The sequence below is a fragment of the Chlorocebus sabaeus genome, chromosome 10 (genome assembly GCF_047675955.1).
Source record: "Chlorocebus sabaeus isolate Y175 chromosome 10, mChlSab1.0.hap1, whole genome shotgun sequence".
NCBI lineage: Eukaryota > Metazoa > Chordata > Mammalia > Primates > Cercopithecidae > Chlorocebus > Chlorocebus sabaeus.
The window spans coordinates 17719814-17731287 of record NC_132913.1 but is presented as its reverse complement, the minus strand read 5'-3'; positions in this window follow the sequence as shown (position 1 = coordinate 17731287).

Here is an 11474-nt window from a genome sequence, read left to right as displayed (position 1 = left end):
TGTAGCTATTTAAAAATGAATAATAATGTTGAATATGTGTTTGCTCCATGAGGGCATAGATTTTTGTGTTTCCTTCACTGCTGGATCCTTAGAAGCTGGAACAGACTATGTTATATAGTAGATGCTCAATAAAAATCTGCTAAGTAGAACGAATAAATGACTGAACTCAGAAGACTGAGATTATTCTCTGAATTGTATCTCCAAATGATATACGAGCAAGTCATTTAGCATATTTGGATGCAAGTTTTATTTATTTATTTGTGGGATTTTTGCTTTTTAAAATATACTGCAAGGAGATGGAATTTGTTCTACTAGACAAAAAACCTAACAGTATGGTACTGGTTTAGTGACAGGCAATAAGTCAAAGGAACAGACTAGAAAATTTAGAGAGAGACTTTGTATACACACACACACCCACTTAGTATTTTAAATAACATAAATATATAATATAAAATGAATTGGTTTATGACATCTGGTCATTGATGAGGACCAATCATATTAATTCCCTCTCAAGCCATATGCAAAGCTACATTCCAGATAGATCAAGGATTTGAACATTTTTTAATAAAAAAGCAAAGTATGGTCAGGCATGGTGGCTCATGTCTGTAATCCCAGCACCTTGGGAGGCCGAGGTGGGTGGATTTCTTGAGGCCAGGAGATCGAGACCAGCCTGGCAAACATGGCAAAACCCATCTCTATTAAGAATACAAAAATTAGCCAGGCACGGTGGTACACACCTGTAATCCCAGCTACTACTCAGGAGGCTGAGGAATGAGAATCACTTGAACCCAGGAGGTGGAGGTTGCAGTGAGCTGAGATCGCACCACTGCACCGCAGCCTGGGTGACAGAGCAAGACTCTGTCTCAAAAAAAAAAAAAAAAAAAAAAAAAAAGCAAAGTATAAAACTACTAGGAACAAAATTCACAAATTCATAGAAATGTTTTTATAACCTTACCATGGTGTACCCTTTATAAGAGTAATGCCAGGCTAGGCACAGTGGCTAATACCTGTAATCCCAGCACTTTGGGAGGCTTAGGCAGCTAGATCACTTGAGCCTAGGAGTTGGAGACCAGCCTGGGCAACAATAGTAAGACCCTGTCTCTATGAAAAAACAAAAAAAGAAATTAACTGGGTGTGGTGGTACACACCTATGGTCCTAGCTACTTGGGAGGTTGAGGTAGGAGGACTCTTTGAGTCCTGGAGGCAGAGGCTGCAGTGAGCCATGACTGCACCACTGCACTCTAACCTGGGTGACAGAAAGATACCGTGTCTCAAAACAGTATTTTAAAAGAGAGTAATACCAAAGGTAAAACTATAAATAAAACAGATTAATGTATGAACAATTATATGCATTAGAGTGCAGGAGAAAATAAAAAGTGTTATGGAATGAAGAGGAAAACTTGGACAAATGAAGATGGTACCATACATCCAAGCTAATTATGTTACTTTAAAATATTTCTTATGCCTGTCACAGTGGCTCACACCTGTAATCCCAGCACTTTGGGAGGCTGAGGTGGGAGAATTGCTTGAGCCCAGGTGTTCGAGACCAGCCTGAACAACACAGTGAGAACCTGTCTCTATGAAAAATAAAAAATTAGCCAGGCATGGTGCCATGCACCTGTGGTCCCAGCTGCTCAGAAGGCTGAAGTGGGAGGGTCACTTGAACCCAGGAGGTTGAGGCTGCAGTGATGGCACCACAGTACTCCAGCATGGGCCACAGAGTGAGACCCTGTCTCAAAAATAAAATAAATAATATATTTCTTAAATTATGAAACTATTATCACATTCTCAAAACTTTAGGGAAATAGAAAATAGAAAAAAATCCTCTGATTATAACACAATGACTATCATTTTTATTTATTCCCTTGCAATATTTTTCATAGGAATTTTTTTGCTAAGATATTTCACATGCCATAAAATCCACTCCTTTAGAGTATACAATTTAGTGGATTTTAGTGTCTTCACAAAGATGTGTAAGCATTACCACTCTTTAATTCCAAAATGTTTTCATCCCCCACCCCAGAAAAAATGATGACAACACATTAGCAGTTACTGTTCATCCCCCTCCCTCAACCCAAATCTACTTTCTGTCTCTATTTGTCATAGGCATATTTTAAACCCATTTGAACTGTAGAAGCTTCCCTTGTTTCATTTAACTGTCTGTCAGAAACAAGCTTTCCATAAGTGAATAGTCTTCAAACTTGTGTACAGAAAAATCAACTCTAGGCCGGGCGCGGTGGCTCAAGCCTGTAATCCCAGCACTTTGGGAGGCCGAGACGGGCGAATCACGAGGTCAGGAGATCGAGACCATCCTGGCTAACACGGTGAAACCCCATCTCTACTGAAAAATACAAAAAACTAGCCGGGCGAGGTGGCGGGCGCCTGTAGTCCCAGCTACTCCGGAGGCTGAGGCAGGAGAATGGCGTAAACCCGGGAGGCGGAGCTTGCAGTGAGCTGAGATCTGGCCACTGCACTCCAGCCTGGGCGACAGAGCGAGACTCCGTCTCCAAAAAAAAAAAAAAAAAAAAAAAAAAGAAAAATCAACTCTAAAATGTTTGCAGAGGGCAAAAAATAAAAGGAAGAAAAACAGAAATAAAAAGGATCATTCTAGGATACCAATTAAAAGACGAAAATATACATAATTTACTAAAAAGTATACAATACAGGTCAAGAAGTGAATAGGGATTCTTTGATTCTTCCACTTTCTTAGTAAACTTGCTTTCACTAAAAAAAAAAAAAAAAAAAAAAGAAGTAAATAGGGCCAGGTGTGGTGGCTCAGGTGCGGTGGCTCACACCTGTAATCCTAGCACTTTGGGAAGCCAAGGCAGGTGGATCACCTGAGGTCAGGAGCTCGAGACCAGCCTGGACAATATGGTGAAACCCCATCTCTACTAAAAATACAAAAAATTAGCCAGGCATGGTGGTGGGCACCTATAATCCCAGCTACTTGGGAGGCTGTGGCAGGAGAATCCCTTGAACCCGGGAGGTGGAGGTTGCAGTGAGCTGAGATCACGCCATTGCACTCCAGCCAGGGCAACAAGAGCGAAACTCCGTCTCAAAAAAAAAAAAAAAAAAAAACAAAAAACAAAAAGTGAAAAGGCACTAGGTCAGATTATCGAAGAAAGGAACATTTTTTTGGGTCTGATGGTTTTACTATTGTGTTATCTTCAAAAACATTTTTTTAACGAAAGCAGTACATGCACATATTTACAAAAATGTCAACAATGCTTAAGAGCTTATTGTAAGAGGTAAGAAAGCTTAGCTGCTCTATCCCACCCCCAACCCACCCCTTTGCCTTCCACTCAAACCCTAGAACCAAGTCTGACTTTTTAACGGCTACAGTTTTAAAAATTCTTCTGGGTGGTTACTTCCCTATCTCTAAATACTATAGTCATATCGCCACTTCTTTATTTATCAGACAGACAGGCTTTATCTGTGGACTTCCTTCCTATTCTGATAGATGAGAACTCAGTTCACTTATACCCTCCTCCCTCCCGATATGGATGTCTCCTTATTTTTAGTTCCTCTATTGTAATTTTAGGTAACTTACTTACTTGAGTTCCTCTTTGTAATTTTCTTAATATATGAATATTCGCTTCCTGTTCTGCTAACTGTAACTCGTATCTCTCAAGTCCCCACTTTGCGTGGGTCCTCTTCCCTTATACTTCCAAAATTCTCTCTGCATGTTGTTTTCTATAAGATTTCAACAGAATAAGTGAAAAAGTTCAAATGACCAGCACAATGGAATATGACGTTTTAACAATGGCATTCAAAAAACTGTGAAGTTGTTCACGCACATAAGCAAGAAACTAATAAAGGAACACACATCTATCCATCTTTCAGCTTTTTCAAATCTTAACATTATCACGTATTTGCTTCCCTTTAAAAAGAGAAAACACTGTCAATCCACTGAGGCCCCATGTACTATTGATTGTATTTCTCTCCTACCTCGATGTTCATCATTATATAAAAATCGCTCTTACTCACTCAGCATTAACCATTCTATCACTTGATTTTATACTTTTGACACATACTTTGGCATCCATAAACATTATATATTAGGCTGGGCATGATGGCTCACGCCTGTAATCCTAGCATGTTTGGAGGCTGAGGCGGGTGGATAGCTTGCGCTCAGGAGTTTGAGACTAGCCTGGGCAACATGGTGAGACCTCGTCTCTACCAAAAATACAAAAATTATCCAGGTGTGGCGGTTCACACCTGTAATCCCGGCTACTCGGGAGGCTGAGGCAGGAGAATCACTTGAACTTCGGAAATGGAGGTTGCACTGAGCTGAGGTTGTGCCACTGTACTCCAGCCTGGGTGACAGAGCAAGACTCTGTTTCCAAAAAAAAAAAAAAAGTATAATATCCAATTTTGTATGTCACACTTAAAATGTAACATTTTTATTGACACAATTTCATTCATTAGACTTACCATTCTGAATATCATTTGATAGTGTGCCTAACATCCTAATTGCTTACTATTATAAATGATGCTGCTATAAGTACTTTGGGTATTCTTGGCATAAATGGGGGAAAGGAATGCTAAGAAAAATTAGCAAATAAATTTTTAAAAGAAAAAAGATAAATGTGGGAGATTTAGAATTTACCTTTGGATTCAATGGAACTGGGTCCTGTTTCTTATACATTAATTATGTTTTAGCCTAACCTAGTAGCTATGAAGTTTTGCTCACAGAATTAAAAAAAAATCTGGAGACATTTTTAAATGAGAAAAAGCACAGATGATAATAAAAAATATACATGTACCTCCTACAATTAATCAATGTTCAGCACAGTTTTTTTTTTTTTTTTTAGTGGCAGGGTCTTGCTCTGTCACCCAGGCTGGAGTGCAGTGGTATGATCATGGCTCATTGCAGCCTTGAACTCCTGGGCTCTGGCAGTCCTCCTGCCTGAGTAGCTGAGACTACAGATATGGGCCACCACACCTGGCTAATTCTTAATTTTTTTTGTAGAGATGAAGTCTTGCTATGTAGACCAGGCTTGTGGGAGTTCAGTCAGGCTGGTGGAAAAAATTTTAAAGATAGTTATAAGAAATAGAGCAAACCTTCTTGGAAGTCTGTGGGGGTTTACATCACTTCAGTAACAGATTTGGCTGAAGACAGCCTAATCCTCTCTACCTTCAGCTGATAGCAAAAAAGCAAATAATAAGGGAATGTGGGGAAGTTTATCTAAATAGCTTGTTTACTCATGTAGTCCTAAAACCAACCTTTGATCAAGCTCGGGTGCATAATTGCTCTCTATTTGGGGGGTGAGCAATGTTAATTACCCTCTAGTGGTGTTTACTCGAGACTTTTGTCATTTAATCTGTACTAAATAAATGCAAACTTTGCTAGCTTATTGAGGTAATGCTCCAGACCAACAGCAGAGCCCCTTAGCCAGACTGACAGGCAAAATATCTGTGTCAGTGTACGTCTCTCATCTATCACTGGGTCAGGGTCTGCGGGCTGGATTCCTGCACAGGCTGGTCTCAAACACCTGGGCTCAAGCGATCCTCCTGCCTGAGCCTTCTGAGTCGCTGAGACTACAGATATAGGCCACCACACCTGGCTATTTTTTAAATTTTTTAGTAGAGATGAAGTCTTGCTGTATTGCCCAGTCTAGTCTTAAACTCTTGGGCTCAAGAGCTCCTCCTGCATTGGCCTCCCAAAGTGCTGGAAGTACAGGCATGAGTCACGGTGCCCAGACAGACATTTTTTTAAAAATAAAGGAATACTCCTGAAACGCTGAAGTCTTCTTTTTACCCCTTTGTGATAACATGAGTAGCCTCTTAATGACACCAAGAAACAAGTTAGTCCCAAAGTAGCTCACATAAATGGTGATAGAGGAATGAGGGGTGGGTGTGATCTATGCAAAAAACCTTTTCTCTTTAACGGGTTGCTGTTTCTAACATAATTGCAGTAGTACCCTATGTTGCTATAATGCATTATAGTTTTCAACGTGCTTTTGTGGCCTCCATAATAGAGGGGTTGTGAGGTAAGCTTCAACCACAGCTGCCCCACTACCCAAGAGAGGATACACAATGATGAATAGGTGAATTTCTGCCTCTTAGTTTCTTAGCTGGGGAGGGGCACTTACTGGAACAGCACAGAAAACAGAGTCTTTGTCCCAGTTGGGGAATCTTTATCAGGTTATGCTACTTCAAGCTTTCCTCCTGTTAAAGGTGAGAGTAGTAAATCCCTGTTCCTTGGATCAGTGTGACTCTGAAACAGCTGGAGGAGAGACAGCTTTAGGCAGGTTGAAACAGAGAGCTCCAGCATATATACTTTTTTTTTTTTTTTTTTTTTTTTGAGATGGAGTCTCACTCTATCGCCTAGGCTGGAGTGCAGTGGCGCAATCTCAGCTCACTGCAAGCTCCACCTCCCGGGTTCATGCCATTCTCCTGCCTCAGGTTCCTGAGTAGCTGGGACTATAGGCACCCGCCACCATGCTTAGCTAATTTTCTCATATTTTTAGTAGAGACAGGGTTTCACCATGTTAGCCAGGATGGTCTCGATCTCCTGACCTTGTGATCCGCCCGCCTCAGCCTCCCAAAGTGCTGGGATTACAGGCGTAAGCCACTGTGCCTGGCCTCAGCATATATAATATTAGGAGAAAAGATTCCTAAGGGTTAACAAGAAAGCAATGCTGGGCATGGAGCATCTCCTCCAAATAAAGAAAGCAGCACTTTCTAAAGCTCAAGCCGATTTGAAAGTTGCTGAATTGAATGGAGTTTTGAAAATAGAAACAGGGGCCACATATAATACGATAATACTGGGCTTGCTCCACTTTTCCAGGGATCCAGGTGCACATTGCTGGGTCCCAGGCTGGTTGATGCTGGCAAACTATAAGACAAGCATGGAGAAGAAAATACATGGTGAAAAGTAGAGACAGAAGTCTTAAAAAAGAAGAGAGAAAGATATTTTTGAAATTAATGTCAAAGGAGTGTGTGCGTGTGCATGTGTATATATATATAATTATTATATATATAAAATAATAATAACTGTACAGTAAGGTGACCCCAGTTTCAGCTTATTCAGGGTAAATCACCAGTTACATCTACAATGTATAACAGAAGAAGCATGGCTTCAAGCCCTTGAACATTTAAGCTAGAGAAGCAAGACCAATAGTCACAAAAGAAAGCCCAGTATTTCTAATATATACATATCCCCGATAGACACACATATACATATGTATATATGTATGCATACACTCACACACATATATACACATATGTATACATATATATACACACATTTGTGAAATAAACATTTATGTATAAATTGAAAAGATCAGCCAGGAATGATGGCTCACGCCTGTAATCCCAACACTCTGAGAGGCCGAGACAGGCAAACAGCTTAATCTCAGTTCAAGACCAGCCGGGGCAACATGACAAAACCCCATCTCTACAAAAAATACAAAAAAATTAGCCAGGCATGGTGGCATGTGCTTGTAGTCCCAGCTATTTGAGAGGGCTGAGATGGGAGGATCACTTGAGCCCAGGAGGCAGAAGTTGCAGTGAGGCGAGATCATGCCACCGTACTCCAGCCTGGCTGACAGAGTGAGACCCTGCCTCAAAAGAAAATAGAAGAATAAGGACAAACCCGAGCTTTCAATAAACTCCATAAGTTATTTCATTTTCACATAACTGCTGGCTAGATTCAACATGAAGACCCTAATTAGCATCTGTATTCCCCATTGTGTGACACCTTCTCTTTACCCCCTAGCTAGAACTGACCATACCCCTTCTGATAACCACAGAGGATTTTCATCTTGGCTCATATTTCAGCATGAACCACCATCATAATGTGTTACATTATTTCATTTGTCCTTTCCCACTAGGCTTTGAAGTCTTTAGGACAAGAACCATGTTCTTACCTTCCCATCTCTGGTACCTGATGTGTTATTTGGCCAATGTACGTACTCAGCACATCCTCACTGAGTCAGCACATCCACTGCCAGTCACAGAGAGATGGGTTGTGCTGTTGAAGCAACTTCTTCCTACCATCTCGCGCAGCCCTTGCAGCTTTGTTCTCTTCTTTAGGCAGACAGTCAACAGCTATCCTATCTAATTCACAGGGGCTTTCTTATATTTTCTCCCATGGGGAAATAACTGCCATCCCTCTTCCTCCAAGGCTAAGATACAAATTCTTCCCATGTGCTGTTAAAAAACAAAAAAGACTATTAAGGACCTAAGATTGAGACTGAAAGGAAAAGTTTTACTGCCAAGTGGGGAACCTGGCACAAACAGAGGCAACAGTCTAGGAGACCCTCAGGGATGAGATTTAGAAGAGAAAGGAGGTAGGTCCTTTAAAACAGAAACACTAAAACTATCTCTGTCCCACATTATGAAAGTAAAATGTCTGGGTGATGTTGATTGGTTGGCGAGGTCTGCGTTTATTGTTACATAATTCTGGGGCTCATTGGGCTGGTCACTGTGCACTGTTGGGGCCATCTTGGGATAACGGTATCCAGGTGGACCTCAGGTGATCTTCCCGCCTCAGCTTCCGAAAGTGCTGGGATTACAGGCACGAGCCAGTGCACTGGGTCTCACTTCTCTATTTCTATGGAGATCATACGTTACCCTTGTCTCCTAAGCGGTGGGTGACTCCTCTCTTGGGCAGTGCTCCTTCTATGAGACCAGGGAGAAGAATGAAACTCCTTCAACGCCTACTATATGGCAAGGAACTCTACCGCACTCAGAAACTTACAAACAACATTAAGTGGTTATCATCATTTACAGAGGACACCACAAAGCTATTAAATGGTAAATTTAGGGTTCAAAGCCAAGTCTAGTTTGGCTTTCAAACTTTGGGTGATAGCCCTGGATGTCCTTCAACAGCCTCAATAGGCCACAGTGACTCTCCCACTACCAATGAGTGACCGAGCAGCTGGCTATGACATAGGAGGCCAGATACATATCCCAACCCAGACTTCTAGGTCTTACAAGTCCTGGTTGGTTCACTAAGTGAAGGACTAGCAATTTGCCAGTCAAGAGAACTGCTCAGCAGCATAAAATGCTCTCTAGTCAGGAGGAAAGACAAAGGAAACAATAAAGAGAAAACTGTGAAAGGTTGAAGGATTGAGGTTACAAGAAACTAATTAACTATGCTAACCTTATATTGGTTTTGATAGTGGAAAAAGCAGTATGTAAAAAACACATGGTATAGAAAATGCCTTTTATGCTAGACTGTACTGAAATTTAAATGAGGTAAGGCATCTGAAAGTGCATGACTTTTTTTTTTTTTTGAGACGGAGTCTCACTCTCTTGTTCAGGCTGGAGCGCAATGGCACGATCTCGGCTCACTGCAACCTCTGCCTCCTGGGTTCAAGCAATTCTCCTGTCTCAGCTTCCCCAGTAGCTGGAATTACAGGCGCCTACTACCACGCCCAGCTAAGTTTTTGTATTTTTAGCACAGACGGGGTTTCACCATGTTGGCCAGGCCGGTCTCGAACTCCTGACCTCAGATGATCCACCTGCTTCGGTCTCCCAAAGTGCTGGGATTACAGGCATGAGCCACTGCACTCGGCCAAGTGCATTACTTTTAAAAGTATAAAGTATTACGCAGCCATGAAGGATTATTTGTGCAAGAAGAAAGCTTTTACAGGAAAAACTTGAAACATTGGTATTTTTGCCTCCTTTTTAACAACTAGAGTCGTTTTGGGAGTTGTTTCTTGTCGAAGAAACAACCCATGTTTATTTTCCCAGTATGGCAGGACCATGTAGGAAAGCAAAATTAGCGCTCAGGAGAGAAAATTCTCTGAGACTCTATGAGGCTCCATTACCCTCCTCTGAACTATGGCCAAAAAGATTGGATAGCACTTTTTAAGGTAGTTTAAGAAAAATAGGCGGTGCATGGTGGCTCATGTCTGTAATCCCAGCACTTTGGGAGGCTGAGGCGAGTGGATCACCTGAGGTCAAGAGTTCAAGACCAGCCTGACCAATATGGTGAAACTCCATCTCTACTGAAATTACAAAAGTTAGCCGGGTGTGGTGGCAGGCGCCTGTAGTCCCAGCTACTCAGGAGGCTGAGGCAGGAGAATTGCTTGAACTTGGGAGGCGTTGGTTGCAGTGAGCCGAGATTGTGTCACTGCACTCCAGCCTGAGTGGCAGAGTGGGACTCCATCTCAAAAAAACAAAAAGAGAGAGAGAAAAAAAGAAAAATATATAGTGAGCACAATAAAGCTGTATAATTTAAATTAAACATGAATAGCATGCCTGGAGACGTTGTACTAGAAAAATATTTCTACCCAAAAAATCAAATTTTATTTTCTCTTATAGATATTCAATCTGCTTTCATCTCAGTTCTCCCTACCTTATCAAACCTCTCCCCACATTTCCTATTCTTTTTCTCACCAGCCTGATGTCTCTCATTGTACTGCTTAAGAGAAATGTTATGTTACTATTCTTTTCTCCCAGAACTGTTTCTCTGGTTCTTTAAGGTATCTGAGTACACACTGTGCCTTCTTCCTTTTAGCCCTCCCTTCTCCTTGTTCCCTGAGCCTTACCTTTACGACCTTAGAACTTCAAGTTCCCACTACAATTTTAAATATAGACTATTTTGCTTTTCCTCCTACGAGGGAGCTTAAATTGCCTCTAATTACACTGTTTTCCCAAGTCCTTCCTCTCCTTTGCAATTTAGATATAGCACAGAAGTACATTTTGCTTGACTGTCCTCTGAAATGTCATGCTGTTTTGATGCGGTTCTATCGTCCAAGAGTCTTGGTTAAATAATGGCCCAGCACCCACCTGTGTTTAAAAGAACTGCTTCACAGGCAAATCAAAAAGTCCATGGATCCGAAGTCACAATGGGCGTTGCTATTCAAACAGCACTGGATTGCTATTCAACGCTTGGTTGAAAAATAAATTTCAATTTCATTCACCTAAAATATTTCCTTCTATTTTGTAGGATTGTATGCTCTTACTTCAATCTGGACTTGATCACAAGTGGACATTAACATAGTCTTATAGATTAGCCTGTTTTCATTGGTCCAGAGTATTCTCCAAATAAAGCAGGGTCTGTGCATTTTAAGCAACTCCCCCGAACAATTTCATGGGCATTCTCAAACTTGAGAGCTACTTGAAAAGCTGTGTTGGAGAAAAGAACAACCAATGAATGTGGCAGGACAGAATGTTGAACATTAACTTCCCTTTTCCTCTTCTCCCATCTGTTCTCTTCCATTATCCCTACCCCTCCACTCAGTCTCATTATTCAGGCAACAGTTATTTTGCCTTTATTTCCTCAAAAAAGGAACAAAAGAAAACAGAATTGTTTTCTGATTTTTTTTTCGCATTTTAAAATGGACATTGAAATCATAAGCAAAGAGATGTTTAAGAGTCTTTTCCAAAGTCAAACATGAAGGTTTTGAAATTTCAAAGTCACTGCCTTGAAGAGACTCGAGGCTTGGAGCGTGTACAGTATGTCAGAGCCGGACTTTTCTCCTTCCTGAGACTAGATAATTGTCTGAATCCAAGAC